The following is a 17,227-nucleotide window of genomic DNA, read 5'->3' on the forward strand; positions in this document are numbered from 1 at the left end:
CAAAATACACACAGGGTCATTTATAGGGACTGGAGCCGTGCGCAGGACAAAGTCTCCGAGACTGAGACATTTTCCAAACAGTGCTGACATTTTGTCGGGCCCCATAAAATGTAAACGCGAGGTGACGAACCCGGCGGGGAGGGTTCGTGTCTGGCTGTGTCTGCGCACTGGCGGCGTGGGAGGTTATAGTTATAGACCCGGCGGCTGCGGGTCGTCGGGCTGGTACCGGCGAGGAGTGTAGGTACCCTCAACCCGACCACCTCTTGCAATCATAGGGACACCGGCTTGGATGAGACACAGGCGTGGACAACAGTCTTCGTGAAGCTCCACAAACACGTGGAACTTGAAAATACAACTACTGCCCCGTGTGTGCGCGAGAGACCTCACGTCACCCCATCAATTCCCACTTCGCCAAAGTTTCCCTTCAGTGGGGGCTCTGGAGTGGCGTGCCCCACGCCCGTGCGTCCTGCAACTTGCCCTGATTGTGTACCCCTCTGCCCCCTCTACTTAAAATGAAAAAACAAAAACTGTTCCTAATTAGCGAAACTTTAAAACCCTGTTGATCTTTCTGTCTTCTACATTGGGCGCTCTTAGGCCACTGACAGGAACACTGTGTGAACCCTAATTGTTGCTATCAGTCTCAATAAGCGCAGGTCTCTCAGTGACCTATGACTCTGAGGATTGGGGTGCGCGTATCCTTAAACCCGCGCGAACGCCACCGGCTCAGCGTGGAAAACTATTTCTAATCCCTAGTTTGCGTCTCTGAGCTTTAACTCCCCCACACTCTCAAGCGCCCGGTTTCTCCCCGTCTCTCGCCTGCGAGCAAAGTTCCTATGGCATCCACTTACCAGGTAACCGGGATTTCCACAACAAAGCCCGGTGTGCGGGTCCCTTCCGCAGGCCAGCCAGCGCGAGTGACAGCGGGCGGCCAGCGCTGGCGAAGAGTAACTTGGGGCTCCAGCCCTTCAGCGCGCTCCGCGGGCTCTGCCTCCTTCGGAAATGAAAACCCCCATCCAAGCCGGGGGACGGAGCGCGGAAACCCGGCCCAAGTGCCGTGTGTGCGCGCGCGTCTGCGAGGGCAGCGGCGGCAGGGGGAGGAGGAGGCAGAGGCGGGGCGGCTGGACCCTCGGCATCAGCTCATTCTCCCCTGCTACACACATACACAAGCAAATAATGTTTCTAAAAAGTTGAGTTGCGACTTTGTGCCTCGTCTGTCCTGTTCATCCTTGTCCTGGGCCGGGGAATGCTTCTGGGGGCCGACCCCGGGATGCTGGCTAATTGCTGCAGGCGGCTTCCGTCGCCGGTGAGACCCTGGACGGCCACGGACGGCTTACAAGGGGTCCCGGGAGGGGCACTGGCCGCGGGACTCGGCGCCGGTGCCCGTGCGCGCCGCGCTCTGGGCTGCCCGGGCGGCGCAGTGTGGACGCGGCTGCAGGGAGAGGGGAAGGGGGAAGAGGGAGGGAGGAAGGCGGCCCGGCAAGGAGTGTGGATGTGTGTGCGGCCGCGAGGGCCGGCCTGCAGCCAGCTGCTTCCTGAGTGTGAGCGGTGGAGGGGGAGGGGGAAGAGTGGGGGCGGGCTCGCTGGTCACTAGGCTGGCCAATTCGAAGGCTGAGCTTGTGTCTCCCTCTTGACGCGTACACACACACACACACACACACACACACACACACACACACACTCTCACACTCCCAGTACGCCAGAAGTCGAGGAATTACAGAATTCCAGAACAGGGTAACAGCAGGGAGACACTTCGCCTTCTTCCTGGCCTTATTTGTTAAACTGACTTCTATTTTAACATGAAAAGGTGTTAGTGTTTAGCCAGGATTTGATGTCAGGTCATAAAAAAAAAATAAACAACAACAAAAAAAAATCCGGTAGTAACACAGAGAGAATAACACAGTGAAAAATGGCAAAAGGGTTGCTTTGAAATTTGGGATCGGATGCACATAACAACTTCGAAACTGGATAGGTGAAGCACTAAGGAAGCGTTTGGCATCTTTTCCAAGTATAGGCAGGGAAGAGAGGAAGGTGATGGAAGTGTTGGAAGGGTATAAAATTCCTAACACAGGCAGTTAGGAAGGGAGGTATATTCCCTGCATATGTTACATCTATAAAGTGGCACTTTATGAATTCAACATCCTCAGCCTCATACCCCACCTAAGCTCTGACCCACCACCCCTTCTGCTTGTGTTGATCAGAGCCCTCAAAAGGTTGTTACAAGAAAGTCTGCTTTTAGTAGTTCATCACATGTATTGCCACAGATGCAAGGACTTCCATCTTGGGAATCTAGGTATGTAATGCACACAATATCCTCCACGTAGGCCTTTCTGCAGTTGAGAGTATTATTCACCCTCATAAATTAAATGAGTGAGGATGCCACCAGACACTTTTAGAATTTCACAAGTCCTTATATTCTATTCTATTGTTCCTACTCCAATATAAATTAGCAATCAGGTAGTAGATGCTTTGATCAAGATAGAAGTCCTCAAGGACACAAATGACTTAGCCCAGAAAGCCAAAACTAAAAGACTATTGGCAGTTTTCATTTATCTAATTTCAGTGGGAATATTACTAGGTTTGGTCTGTATCCATGATATTAACATAACCAAAAGAAGCCTGGTTTCCACAGTACTTTTTCTTTTCTTTTCCTTCTCCTCGGGACACAAACTCATCAGAATATTAATCACCAGAATATTTGTCAGCAGAAGTAGGGGAAGAAAAATAATAAGAGTTTAGGATATGTCATTCTGTCAATTTTCCAGTTTCTCTCTGTTCATCTCTTTTAAATACAAGTATCCAGGCCCAAGATTGGCAATAGATGGGCTCAACCACACACAAGAAAAGAAAATACTCATAAAATGAAGCATGCAGCAACATCACAAAAACAAAGAAACCAAGTGGTGGAAATTGCCATGACTATTCCATTGTGGCTAGTTATTGCAACATGCCTGACATTCACATAAAAACTCTTCCTCATTAACTCCAGCCTTCAGGAACAGAGCAAGATGGGAATACTAACCCTTCAATGCATCATGGGAACTTCTGTTCATCAGATTCTTGTGCTGTACAACAACTGCTCCCCAGGAACGAGACAAGCCTGGGTGGAGGCTGCAAAAAACCTTTCCAATGTCCCTTAAATATCATTTCAAATACAATGGTTTTGATGCATAGACTGGTATTCTAGGGGCTTGCAGAGCTTCTAAAACTTCCCAAATGATGGGAACAGCTTAGCTGGAAAAGAAAAAATACATAGTGCTACACCCAACTTTAATCAATGGCTCATGGAAAAAAACACTGGGAAAGTTATGAGTCATCGACCTGGAGATCCCCAAAATCTCTTCATTTATAAGAGCCCAAGAGTGGGAATGTCATTTTATTTAGGTGTGATTTTCATGAACATCTAACATTCCTAAAATATTTACCACTAAAGAGGTATAGTGCTTTGGTTGAATTTTTTTCTTTTCTTTCTTTTTTTTTTTTTTTTCTGGCCAAGAATGTAGATCTGCAATGTTCTTATATTCCATGGGTTATAGTAAAAATGTAGTTGTTGTTGTACCAATACAACCCTGGAGTGACTCAGAATGAGATCTGTACCTCTTCTGGGCTGAATTGGTCAGCAGGGGTGAGGGAGGGTGGTAATGAGAGACAGTGAGAAAGGAAATCATGTAGTTCGGAAATGATACTCTCCCCTACCCATGAGCTCTCCATCGTGCTTAGGAATCATACTCTGGCAGCCCTTCAGCCAGATAGGTGGGAACTGCAGCCCAGTCTGTATCTTCCCTCTCTAGAGACCTGTGTTGTATGTTCCTCAACCGCTGACTCAGAGCAGCTGACTCAGCAGACAGGCCCCTGCTGCCAGCTCCAGTCCAGTTCTCATTCATTTGAGAAATATTCAGTGAGTACATACTCTGTCCAAGTATTAGGACTAAGGGAATTAACACATGTATGCATTCTACATGTGAGGATATTACAGAAAACTTTTTGCCCAGTGTCTCAGTTATAGCAAACCCTCAAGAAATGGGGACTCTTTCCATATATTACCTTGTCTAATCCTCAAAACAATTGAATGAAGTGGATATGAATAATCTCCTATTTAGAAGCCAAGAAGTTGAAGCTCAGTAAACAGTTAAAGAGAGTCAGAGACAGAGCCAGATATGCCAGTTTAGAAGCCCCAAGTTCAATCAACATTACTGTACTACAAAATAATTGTGCATGCTCTTTGAATGTGTATAAAACATATTGCAGGTGTATAAAGTGCAAAGCATCTTGTGATCAATGTTGGATGAGCACAGTGAAGTTTTTAGGGAGTGTGGAGGAGGCACGAATAATTTCCTGCAATGTGACATGGAGTAGCTTGGCTGTTTGAGCTGGACTTCAAAGAATGAGTAGAGAACTGATAAGCAGAGGAGACCATTTCAAGTAGAAGAATCAGCATCAGAAGGGGCACAGAAGGCATAAGTCCTGCATAGCAAGCATCTCACTCAAAGCTAGAGTACAAAATAGAAACATCCACAGTCTCACAGCAATGAAACACTCCCGAAGGAACATCCTAACAGCAAAACTTCAGAACTGTTATTTGAGTCACTTTGAGTGCTCTGACAGTAAACTACTTAAAAACTTGCAAAGAACTGTGATCAGATTCCTACTCCCATAAAGTGTCCATGAAAAGAAACAAGTTTGAACCCCAAAATGCAGAGAAATTGAGCTAATAGCACCAGTGATAGTATGCCTAGCTATTAAAACACAGATGCATACACACACACACACACACACACACACACACACAAGCTGGCAAGAGTCCAGTTACGTAGAAATGCAGCGGAAAAAGTTAGTGTTTGCCAACTTTAAGAGGGGGAACTAAATGTGTAAAATGGAAAATTTCCATTTTTCTTTCCTGTGTGAGTAGTACAAATAGTGGAATGCAGCAAATTTCACATTATGTTATCAGTGTGTGATATATTAAGAAAACTTAAGCTGATTTTTCTACTAATTTGTCACAAGTATGTTCAGCCCAGACTCTTTGGCTCACATACGCATCAGTGATATAATTTTTATTAAAAAATTGTTATTTACACCTATCACATTCACAACATCATACCTCTTTTCCTTTCTAAAGTCAAAGCTGTAAATATTTTATTCCATACACTATCTCTCAATCTTGTCTAATTGGTGAAATGTTTCTTCCTTTTTTATACAAACCAAGCTGAGATGTATCTAAAATTCAGAGAAAGGTTGATGAGGTATTCCTTGACATATTACTTAGGTATATCTACAAAGAGCTTACCATAACAAACATAAATTCATAGATATATACAATATTCTACAGGCAGCCAGTTATTCTTTCACAATTTAACATCTAAGCTGGCCAACTATATGTGATGTTGTAAAATTAATTACCTAATCCCAATGCTATCTTATCTATAACTGCCTTCTATAAGTGCCTCTTAATGACCATAACTTACTTTTCTTCATATGCCTTTCATGGCCTCGAAATAGTACTGGGCACTAGTAAGTAACTAATACTAATCTAATAAATGGATTAATTAATGAGAGAATGAAAGAATGGTTTCTTTACCTTCAGAGATGATAAATAACACAACTAATTATTACATATGTGTATAATCATTTCAGTGTTCCAAAAGAGGCTAACAGATGCTCTTTGAATGTGTGCAAAGCACATTGCAAGTATACAAAGTACAAGGCATTTTGTTATCAATGTCAGATGAGCACAATTAGTGTGTAGGGAGTGTGAAAGAGGCAGGAATGATTTCTTACATTGTGATATGAAGTAGCTTTCTGTACACCTAGGCTTTTTATTATAAACTGAAGATTTAAATATTACCTCCTATTTCTTGAAGACAAGTCAATTTCTTTGAAGAAAATTCAAAGACTTTATGCAATGCTTAGAGTAAGGAGGAGAGCCGGTCTGTGCCCTGCTCCAGTGACCCTTTCCTGTCTGACACCCACTACTAAACCAGGTCATTTGCATCATACCCTGAATTCTAGCCTCAAAATAAAAATATATACTTAAATAATGGGGAGAAAAGGGAAGAAAAGAAATGGAAAATAGGGAATTAGGGTGCAGAGAAGAAGGTGAATTATTTAAAAACTAGTGGAAATGAAGAAGGCAGCACAGCACTGGTACATCAGGATAATTGAGAGCAACTAGTTAGTTTGGGGCAGAATTAAGCTCTGGAACAAAAGCAATTCCATGGCTTTTCAGACTTCCCCCCAACTCACCTCGAGTCTTAAATATACCTGCAAAGGGGGTTGAAGAAACTCAGAGATTTTCCACAAATCCTAACTTCTCACAATGTTAAAAGCACGCAGGAGATTTTCACATGTATACGCATTTCTTTTCTTATTTAACTCTATACAGCAGGGAAGAGTGTAATTTTATTGTCCATGGAACAAATGACCAGTTGCCCCCAAAGCAGACCTGCCCCGGGTAAGAGTGTTGACTTCCTTCAGGCTGGGGGCACTGCTCTAAGTTCATGATCTACATTTTTTTCACTTCATTCTCACAACATCCGAATCAGGTAAGATCTAGCACAACTTCCATTTTACAGATGAGAAAACAGAGGCAGAGAGAGGTGGAATATCTCCCCACTGTCACCCAACTCATGTGGGACTAGCCAAACTTCTACCTATTAGCCATTACTCTATTACCTTTTCAGGGCGGGAAACCCTGCTTCCACCAGACAATTATTTGTTTATTCACTCAGGCAGGTAGTATGTTGGAAGAAGAGTGGACTTTGGAATCAGAAATCCTGGAATCCCAACTTCACCACTACCCGAGAGACCTTGAGCTGGTTCCTAAACCACGGGGAACTTCAATTCCACTACATGAGTTATTGCAAAGGTTGAATGGGAATTGTGACACTGGCCAGCATGCATGTAAAACCAGGGGCATCCCCTATTGATAAGGAGCCCAGCCCAAGATCTTCAAGGGAAATTGATCCCAGCCCCAGCTCCACTGATGGGCTTGGTGATTCAGAGAGGAATCTCACTCCCTCGGTCAAAGTGAATGGCTGATAAATCTGGGCCTAAGTCAATCTGTGCAAGACATTCTCCTGGCTATAGGGATTGGTTAAAAAATGGGCATGTAACCCAGTTTGGGCTAAATGAGATGTGAGCAGGAAAGTTATTTGATAGCTTCTGAAGAAGGTAACTTCTCTTCTTTCTAGAGAGCCGCTGGAAAGGTAACCTTTTCTCCTCTATGTGTTGCGAAGAGGAAAAAAAAAAAAAGTGTAACTGATTTCCTCTCAGCCTACACAGAAGGCTCACACTTGGTGAAGGGAAGGGTGGAGAAGATTAAAGAGAATAGCCCTGATGGAACCACACCTGATTTCTACATGACCTCTTAACTTTTTCATGTGTACGAGTTACTAAATCCCTTTTAATTTCTAAACAAATAATTACAGCAACTTATAGAAGTACCTAAGGTATTAAGGCACCATCATTAATACAAAGATAAGCAAGACAAACTTCAAGGGGCTCACCACATAATAAATATTATACTTAGCTTTTATGACATCATTTTAGTCTTTTTTTGTTGTTTTTTGTTTTTGTTTCTAAATAGGGTCTTGCTTTGTCACCCAAGCTGTAATGCAGTAGTGTGATCATAGCTCACTACAACCTCGACCTCCTAGGCTCAAGTGATCCTCTTGCCTCAGCCTCCTAAGGAGCTGGGACTATAGGTGCATGCCCTCATTTCATTTATTTTTGTAGAGGCAGGGGGGTCTCGCTATGTTGCCCAGGTTGTGGGTTTTTTCAAGTAAAGTTATGGCTCATACTCTCTTCAGGACCCTCCTACCATTTGGTCAGTTTGATATTATGCAAGAGAAATTCCATTTCCCCAGTAGTTACACAATGCCCCCTTTCAGACCAGCTAGTCAACCCTGTGAGGGTCAGATAGAGTAGTTTATCCATTTGGTTGTCAGACAACTGCCTCGAACAACCAGGCCATTTCTACATGTTCTCAGTTACTGGTTAACAAATATTGCCCCAGAATTCAGCATCTAATAGGAAATACATTCATTTCCAAATTCCTACTGAAATTGGATTTTTCTCATTCCTAGATAAAATGGAGACACCCAGATTTTCCTGGAATGGCATTCAGAAATAGAGAAGGAATCATAGAGACATGTCTGCCCAGCCATCTCTGAGTCTCATGCCTTTTTGCTGTTGCTGCTGTTATTACTCCTACCTTGGAAAGTTTCAGTTCATCCTTGAATATCCTCCCCACCCCCATGCTTTTCTGTCTTCTGTTTCATAACTAAATGCCATTTGAAACTCTAGCTATAGATACTCCTGCTGATATAAGCAACAGGGGCAGAGAGTCCTTAGATTCTAGACTGAATTTAGGCCCCAGCAGTTAGACAATGGAAACTTGATAATAACGATGTTATCTCAGCAGATTGCATAAGTCAGAAATGTTCTCCCTGTCACTGCTTTCTTTTTCCTTCCAGCAAGAAGTGGACATTAAGGAGAAAGTGAAGGTGGCAAGTTATGAGTGATCAGTTTAAGACACAGTTTAGTTATGGCAATGATAACAACTCAGATTTATTAGGGGCTTATTATGTGCCAGGCTGAGCAAAGTACTTTTAAGACTCTTGATCTCATTTAATTCTCACAGTATAGGGGCTAATGAGTGGTAGAGGTGAGAGTAGGACCCAGCCTCACTTGACTCAAGGGCACACACTCTTAGCTGTAATGCTCTACTGCCTCCATAAAGTATGCTTATTGTAATACATGTTGATGAGATAGGTGATAAACATAATTTATGTAAAAATTAAGAACAAATATATGGTATAAATTATATATGTAATGACCTGTTTATATGACACTCCTGTGATACTGAACTTCTTATAGTTCCTCAAAGCCTGCTTTGCAAACTTTCCAGAGCCCCCGAGCCTGCTGTTTTATCTACACAGAATGACCTTTACTATCCACCTCCTCTTACTCTGAAGCTTTCTCTGATAGGGAGAATAATGTCCCCCTCTGTGCCCCAACAACAACAAAAAAATCCACATCCTAACTCCTGGAACCTATGAATATGTTAGATTACATGGCAAAAGGGACTTAAGGCTGCAGACAGAATTAAACTTGCTAATTAGTTGCCCTTAAAGTAGGGAGACTATCCTGGCCTATGCAAGTGAGCCCTGGATTAGGGATGTGGTAGTCAGGGAAGCAGAACCATAGAGAGACTATGTTACTGGGTTTGAAGGTGTAGGAAGGAGCTATTAACCAAGGAATGTGGGCAGCTCTAGAAGCTGGAAAAGGCAATGGAATAATTCCTTCCTAGAGCCTCCAGAAAGGCATGCAGCCCTGCCGCACCTTGATCTTAACCCAAGGAAACCTGTGTTAGACTTCTATACTACAAGACTGTAAGATACAATTGCGGGTTGTTTAGGATGCTATTTAGGGTAATTTGTGACAGCAGCAATGCACTTTCTCAACTTTCCTCTCTCCCTTCTCCCCTAGACCCAAACACTGCTGGCTCTCAGCTCCCACAGAACACTGTCCTTATAGTATTTAATGCTACTGATACTATCTGGGGCCTGGCCATGTATATCCCATCCTTCCCTTAGCTTCTTCAGGAGCATTGTGGCTTGGTATCACGACCCACCTGAGAGCCTTAACCCTGCCACCACCCACTTTCTGCTGCAAGGACAGGCACTGTGAAGTGAAAGGACCCACAGCCCTTGAACTGGAAGGAACAGGAAAGGCAGGAGAAAGAGGATGTAAGAGGAGAGCAGCAGGGGGATGCAAGAAGGAGGAGGATAAAGGGATTACCAGAGGAGAGGAGGTGAGAAAACACAGAGAGGGAAGGAATGAAGGGGGAAGACATGGTCAAAGAAGAGGAGAAAGAAGGAAGGGCGCTGGAGGAGGACACGGAAGTTAGGGTGGCAACGAAGAGGAGAAGGGAGAATGAAGAGAAGGGACCTTGTTCTGCCCCCACCCATCTCCCACCTGAACACCCTCTCCTCCCTCCTCCCTGAAATCTCCCCCAGCTGTGAGTATCCAGTCCTAGTGCCTCTTCCTTGCAGTGGCTGTCAGTGCTGGGTACTCTTTAGAATACCCGGAGAAACTTGCCAGGCCCCACCCCACACCCCCCCCCACCCCCCGCCAGAGATTCTGACTTAATCAGCCTGGATAGGATCTAGGCATCAGGACTTTTTATAAGCTTCCTAGGAGACAAATGGGCAGCCAAGGTGAAGAGCCATTGTCATAAAGCCCTTTTTGATCTCTTTGTCTCACCTGGGATGGCTCCTACAGTCAAACTCAGAGCCCTCATCTAGGTCTCACACTTGGCAGCTGGAGAGACTGAACTGATACAATTTTAGAACCCAGACCCCAGAGCCAACCTGCTGGGATTTAGTCCTGACTCCACATTCAATAGCTGAGCAACTTTAGGGTAGTCACTTAAGCTCTTTGTGCCTGCCTCTCTATCTGCAAAAGGAGAATGAATATAGTCAGGTATTTGCCTTACAGCATTGTTTTGGAGACTGAGTTAATATTTGTTAAGTGCTTAGAACAGTGGCTGCCACACATAATGTATGATAAAAGCATTTTTTAAGATAAAACAAAATCAGCCTGCATCATCTCCGAATTGTTACTCTGTCTTGTCAAGCTGTTTAACCTTTTGTGTACATGCCCATGCCTGGTTTACAACTGCCCTCTTCTGTCATTCCCACCACACCAAAGCCATTGCTGTCTGCATCATAGGCACTCATAGTCTGTTAAGTGAACAAAGAAGAAGCAACAAATAATTCCAAAATATATATAACCTGTTCATTAAAATTAAGGCTTGGCTGTGAGTTAATACTTTAAAAAAAAAAGTCATTTAAACAATTTCCACTTATGAACAAAGGTCTTAGGCAGTGGTTGGGGTGGGGGTAGCACAGTATAAGTAACAGATGTGTGGCATAAGGAAGAGTCCTGAGTGGTTCTCAAATTGGACAATTCTGATATCTAACTGAGGTTACAGAAGGTCATAAAGTAGGCTGAAGAAAGAAGAGAGGTAGAAGTTCTGAAAAAATACCCAGGTCAGAGGAATAAAAGGCCACAAAAGGCAAACTTACTACTTTATCATTGTGCCTAAGGCAGGCCCAGTCTACATTTCTATTTTGATGACTGATTTGCATACACACTCATATACATTTTAACTCTGAAAGTAGAAGTTCCATATGTGTTTTATTTACTCTCATTTATTTTTTATCTTTACCAGTTGGCCTATTTTTTTTTCTTCGCATGACATCAGGAGATCATCATTGCAACAAGCAACTCAGCTTAGAAGTGCTGGGATAACTCCGAAAGAGACATTTGAGACAAGATGTAGAACTTTGTATTAGAGTACAAGAAAATTTATAATGCACAAATTTGGCGGCCAAAAGATTTCTCTCAAAGGTATGAAAAGAGGTCTGTGCTTTATTTTCAAAGAAACCAAATAAGACGTGGTCCCTGAATCACTGTCTGAACGCAAACAGCATTTGGTTTTGATCTGAGTTGTTGAAAACTATGACCAATTTATCCTGAGGATGCCAAACCATCAGAGAATGTTTTTAAGTCTGGATTTCCATATCAGGATTCTGCTACACACTTTTTCTCTTCATTTCACATTACATAGGGCCAACCCAAAATAGTACTTCCAACAATGGATGTAGTTGGTATGATAATTTCACATCTAGTTATGGGCAAGGGGTAGATGGGCCTTTTTCTTACTGACATGCTCATGTGGCCCAAGAAATATATATAAAAATATAATTGAACAGTAAATGGAATTATTTGATATAATCCCCCTTCTATACTGTATTGATAGACTTCTTAGGCAGACTCAGCCAGTTTCCGAGTGAATGGGGAATAAGGAAAATTTCATAAACTCGCTTGTCAAATGAACGTGCCCCAGTGTGCCTCTCCAATCTACCCGAGTCACACCTGCTGCCGGCCTTCTTCCTGCTCTCCACCTGGTCCAAGAAGAGTCACTGCCGATTTTTTGAACTTCATTTGCAAACCTAAACCCCAAATATATCCATTAGTTTCAATGCCGAATCACATTTGCAGTGCCCCTTCCTGCCTCCAAAGCTAAACTATATGTGTGTGAAGGTGCAGACACAGGGAGAACGGATCCAGTCCCATGAGGACATGCCCCAGCCATCTTGCAAGCATGTGCGACACACCAAGGACCTCCTACAATGAGCCAATCACCCAGGATTACCCGCTTTTGGGTCTCAGTAGGATTTTTTGGGAAGGTGATGAGGACTTGATCAGCACATACAGTCTCTGAAGCACTTTCCACTCTGCCCACATCCTTCTGAAATAAGTAAATGGGGGTGGTGATGTTGATGTTTTACACTTCCCTACAATTTAGGGCATCTAAATCACCCAAAGGTAGGTATTTGTCTAAAATCATAGTCTGAAGCTAGAGATTTGGACCCATTCTGCATTCAGGGTGCATCTTCAGATTTCAATACAGACAAGGTGTAGAGGATTTGGAGGGCAGTGTGCAACTTCTAAGGATGGAAACTTCATAGAAGTGCCTAATCCTAAAGCCAGAGTGTCTTTGCAGAAGTTCTTAATGCTAAGGAGTCTGTGGATAGAAGTGGATACCTTTTGGCCAGGCCTGGTGGCTGATGCCTGTAATCCCAACACTTTGGGAGGCCGAGGCAGGCGGATCACTTGAGCCCCAGAGTTCAAGACCAGCCTGGCCAAGATGGCAAAACCCCATCTCTACTAAAAATAAAAAAATTAGCCAGGCATTGTGGCACATGCTTGTAATCCCAGCAACTTGGGAGGCTGAGGCAAAAGAATCACTTGAACTGGAGAGGTGGAGGTTGCAATGAGCGGAGATAGCACCACTACACTCCAGCCTGGGTGGCAGAGCAAGACTCTGTCTCAAAAAAGTAACTAAATAACTATAAAGTGTTTACCTTTTGTAATCCCATGTATTTCATTTTAGACCTTATCATGAGAAGCAGTCCACAAGCTTCACCAGACTCCCAAAGGAATCCATTACACGGTAAGTTACTGACCCCTGCAACTGTCAGGGCCCACTCCCCCTCCCTCCCAAGCCAGAATAACTCCACACCCAGACACCAGATCTGCATTCCCCCAACTCCTACCCCTACCCTGACTTCCACTGTCTGTCTTCCCCAACAGCAACATGGTGGCCCTGACCCTCCTGCATCAGACTTATCACTGCCCCCCTCTTTTAGAGTCACCTCCCTTGCCTTCTATAAAACACTGTCTTGTCCTGGGAGTTTGGGTTGTATGTTTAAAGACTGTCAACAGTGGTCGTCTGACTGGGGAGCAGGGGAGGTGGTTAGGTGACAGGAATTTGGTTCCATGATGTCTTCATTTTTAGAGTAAGCCCATTTTACTTAAATGATCAAGAAAACAGAAACGATCTTTTAAAAATCTATTCTTCTTGTAAGTGGAAACTGCATGAGAACACATGTACACAAAGAGAAGAACTACAGACACTGGGGTCTACTTGAGGGTGGAGAGTGGGAGTAGGGAGAGGAGCAGAGAAAAATAACTATTGGGTACGAGGTTTAGTATCTGAATCACAAAATAATCTGTACAACAAACCTGCATGACATGAGTTTACCTGTATAACAAACCTGCACATGTACGTCTGAACCTAAAATAAATGTTTTTAAAAAAAAAAAGAAAGAAAGAAAGAAAGAAACTTTACATGCTGGGCGTGGTGGCTCACACCTGTAATCCCAGCACTTTGGGAGGCCAAGGCTGGCAGATCACTTCAGGTCAGGAGTTCAAGACCATCCTGGCCAACACGGCGAAACCCCATCTCTACTAAAAATACAAAGAAGAGCCAGGCGGTGGTGTGCTCCTGGAATCCCAGCTACTGGGGAGGCTGGGGCAGGAGAACCACTTGAACCGGGGAGTGGGAGGTTGCAGTGAGCTGAGATCGCACCACTGCACTCCAGCCTGGGCGACTGAGTGAGACTTTGTCTCAAAAAAAAAAAAGAAAAAAAAAAAAGAAACTTTCCAATTGTATACATACACAGGCACCCATATGAGCATGCATGTACATACATGCAAATTTTGCCAATAAATTATTTGCAGTGTAGTTATACATATGAAAAACAGATCTGCTCTTCCTCCCAATTTCTTCTTGAGTGTGCTTGCATTCCTTGTCCTCCTCTCTTCACCTGACCGTGCTGTTACCTTAGGCCTCTTCTATCCTTTCCCTCTCTGTTTTATGGCTCTGCTCACTTCACTGTGGCTTAGTGGAACTGAAGGAGGTCTTGGGACAGGTGGAGCTGGGTATGCCAGCCCTGAGGGCTGTGTCTTCAGCCAGATCATTTAATCTCTGCTTCTCAGTTCACTCATCCATAGGAAGAGCTAACATTTTGCAGGTGCTTACTCAGGCCAGGCATGTTACATATATTAGTTCATTTAATCCTCACAATAACACTATGAGGTTGGTAACGTTAGCCCCACATGCACACACTGAGGTACAGAAAAATTAAATCACTTCCCCAGGATAGACAATGATAGTAGCTCCTCTATTTTTTCTAGTCTTCTGGCTTCAGAGTCTGTCCTTTTAGCACTATGCTATGCTGCTTCTTTGGGGAAGAAAAAAAAAGTCTCAAACTGAATTCCACATACCTGTGTAACAGTACTCTTTTGTTGATTAGAGATAACATGGGAGGTGGAGGTTGGACATACAGAATGCCCGGCACATAGTAGGTGTAGCTGTCATCACACTCCTCTAATGAGTATCACCCTAAGCTTCCTCCACACAACTCCATTAACTCTGGCAAGTGTGTCTGCTTCCATAGCCCACAGGAATCTTAGTTTGAGCAGCTGTCTTCTTTCTGAGCCACTGCTGCTCCCTCTTCAGCCATTCTGCTCACTGTGCCACCTCCCCCTCTCCATCTCACCCTGCCTGCTTTCTGGATGTTTCTGGCATCAGCTCCCATTGTTCAGAACCCATCTCCTCCCACCACCCAACTTGAGGTCCTCAGTTCTCTCAGCCAGACCAGTTCTCTAACCTCCTCATGGGTCTGCTGGCCTCCAGTCTCTCCCCACACAAATTTGGCTGACATGCGGTTGTCAGATTAATGGTCCTGGATGTGACTCTTTGATCTTGGACCTTGATTTTTCTCTCTGGCAGTGTCCCCTGCCCAATACTCTGTTCTTGAGTCAAAATTAACTAGTTACTAGAGTCTCCAAACACACCTTGAGTTTTACCTCTGCTGAGATGCCCTTCCTAGGCCAATCTCCCACCTTAAGATCAAGTTCCAATGCCAGCTCCTCCCGCAGCCTTCCCTGGGAGTCTCAAGTACACTTGGACTTCCTCTCCCTTGCATTTTGCACTGGGTGTGTGTTGCAGGAGGTAGGGGATCAGTGTGCATGGTCTTTTCCACCTCTAACTGATTTATGAGGTCTTACACAGGCTTGGGCCTCAATATTTGTTAAAAATATAAATGTGTAAATGGGAAAACTGAAGTCCAGAAAGATTCACTGACAAAATCAATAAATCAGGTAGTTGAGAGATGGCATTACATAAAAATGTAGTTAGCCATATTGCCTGAGTTTAAGCCAACTCTAGCATTTATTAGCTGGTGTTACCTGGGGCAAGTAACTTAACCTTTGTGTGCCTCAGTTTTCTCAGCAGCAATGTGGGAATAATAATAGTACTTATAGGATGGTCATGAGGATTAAGTGAATTAATACTTATAAAATGTTCAAAATGGTACTTAATACATTGCAAGCACTCAAATGTTAGCTAGTTTTTTTTTTTCATTAATGGCAGGACCCGAATTAGAATCAAGAACCCTTGACTTCCAGTCCAATGCTCTTTCTCCCAGGCTCCATGTGTTGGCACTGTGTAGCTACCTGCCACTCAATGCTCTCTGTTTCCTCAGTGTCCTTACTCTTTGTTCAACTTCCCCACTCCATGAAAAAAAGATGCATGCACATGATATGTTTGCATATGCATATACATTCAAGTCAATAGGTAAATACTGCTTTTTCCATTTAAGGTAGTCTAGAGCTTTGATGACGCTATGTTGTCTTCAGTCAAAAAAAAAAAAAAAAAAAGAAAGAAAGTAGGGGATTCTCTGTCACCCACAGTGCAGGATAAGCCTCTTACAAGAAAAGAAACAGCTATGGAGGCTTTCAAATCTTCTCTAATTCTAAGATACTTCCACTAGCAGTTTCTGAAAAGCCACCATGACAGGTCAGAACTCACATGGAAAAGAACACTGATTTTTCTGGAGCCAGGCAGAACTGGGTTTAGATGTCAACTTCTCATTCATTAGCTCTGGGGGTTTGGGCAAGTTCCTTTAACCTCTGTCCCTGAGCCTTCATAGGGCTGTGGGCAGAATGGATGAACTAATTTTCAAAAGGCATTAAGCTCAGTGCCAGGCACCCAGCAAACCCTGCTGTTAGCTTGATTCCTTTGGGATGAGTAGTGCTGGAACTCTCAGAGATTCAGTGCTGCTGAGGGTGAAAATGGGAAGCCCCGAAAGCCAGTTTGCCAAGACCATAGCTTGTGGAGCCATTCCCCAGCCCAGCTGCTGAAGGAATATTTCCTCTCTACCCTTGTGGTCCTTCCACTCTCTCCTGCTGTTCTGTGTACTGACTCAACCAGAGTGTCTTTTCTCGGAGATACAACTCCCACCAAAGAGAAGAGAAAGAAGTCTAATTTCGGATCTCAGTTAATTTGGGAAATGGACTTTCTTACACTTAAAATCATGTGTCCCAGATGCATTTCCTAGTGAAAGAAACAAAGCTCGTCATCTTGTCAGTCTCTAGTGCACTTTTCAAGTTGACCCAACATGATATTGAGAGGACAAGCGATCATGCCTGTCTCCTACACAAGAAGCCTGAGACTGAATGGTTTGCCGGGAGACTCTGGGGTCCTTACTGTTAGTATCTCAGGGCTTGATCTCTCAGTCCATGTTCTAAAAAACTCCATATGTGATGACACTTTTCTAAATGTTCTCCATTTAATAACAAGTTTAAGTTTTATTTTTAAATAAAACGAACCTCTATTTTTTAAAGCCTTTAAATTGATTCAAACCCTTCTAAAACAGAGTTAATTCCTAAACTTCACCTTCTGCCGCCTACATGCCTTAGAAATACAACTGTCTTTAGATCTCATGTTGCAGAACCATAATTTTACATAACAGCATTCAACCAAATATTGGTTCTGTTATTTTCCTCACCAAGCCTGTTGATACTTTGTGCA

The 17,227-nt window shown here is 43.6% G+C and overlaps 1 protein-coding gene and 1 long non-coding RNA gene across 4 annotated transcripts in view; one reads left to right on the forward strand and one right to left on the reverse strand.

The window, feature by feature from the left end:
* The window catches only part of GLIS3 (GLIS family zinc finger 3), a 482,116-nt gene extending 480,606 nt beyond the window's left edge, over positions 1-1,510 (reverse strand). For 2 of the 3 annotated variants that reach the window (XM_037997446.2, XM_007969360.3), the window contains exon 1: positions 849-1,131. The gene's annotated coding sequence lies outside the window, so the exon portion shown is untranslated. Of the gene's footprint in view, positions 1-848 lie in introns of all 3 variants that reach the window. The other variant, XM_037997443.2, reaches the window with a different exon arrangement.
* Positions 547-11,384, forward strand: LOC140712924 (uncharacterized). Its single transcript, XR_012094771.1, has 4 exons — positions 547-851; positions 6,726-6,862; positions 7,583-7,700; positions 11,234-11,384. It is a non-coding gene; the product is annotated as an uncharacterized lncRNA (long non-coding RNA).
* The last annotated feature ends 5,843 nt before the right edge of the window (positions 11,385-17,227 follow it).

This window comes from Chlorocebus sabaeus, chromosome 12 (assembly GCF_047675955.1).
Source record: "Chlorocebus sabaeus isolate Y175 chromosome 12, mChlSab1.0.hap1, whole genome shotgun sequence".
Lineage (NCBI taxonomy): Eukaryota > Metazoa > Chordata > Mammalia > Primates > Cercopithecidae > Chlorocebus > Chlorocebus sabaeus.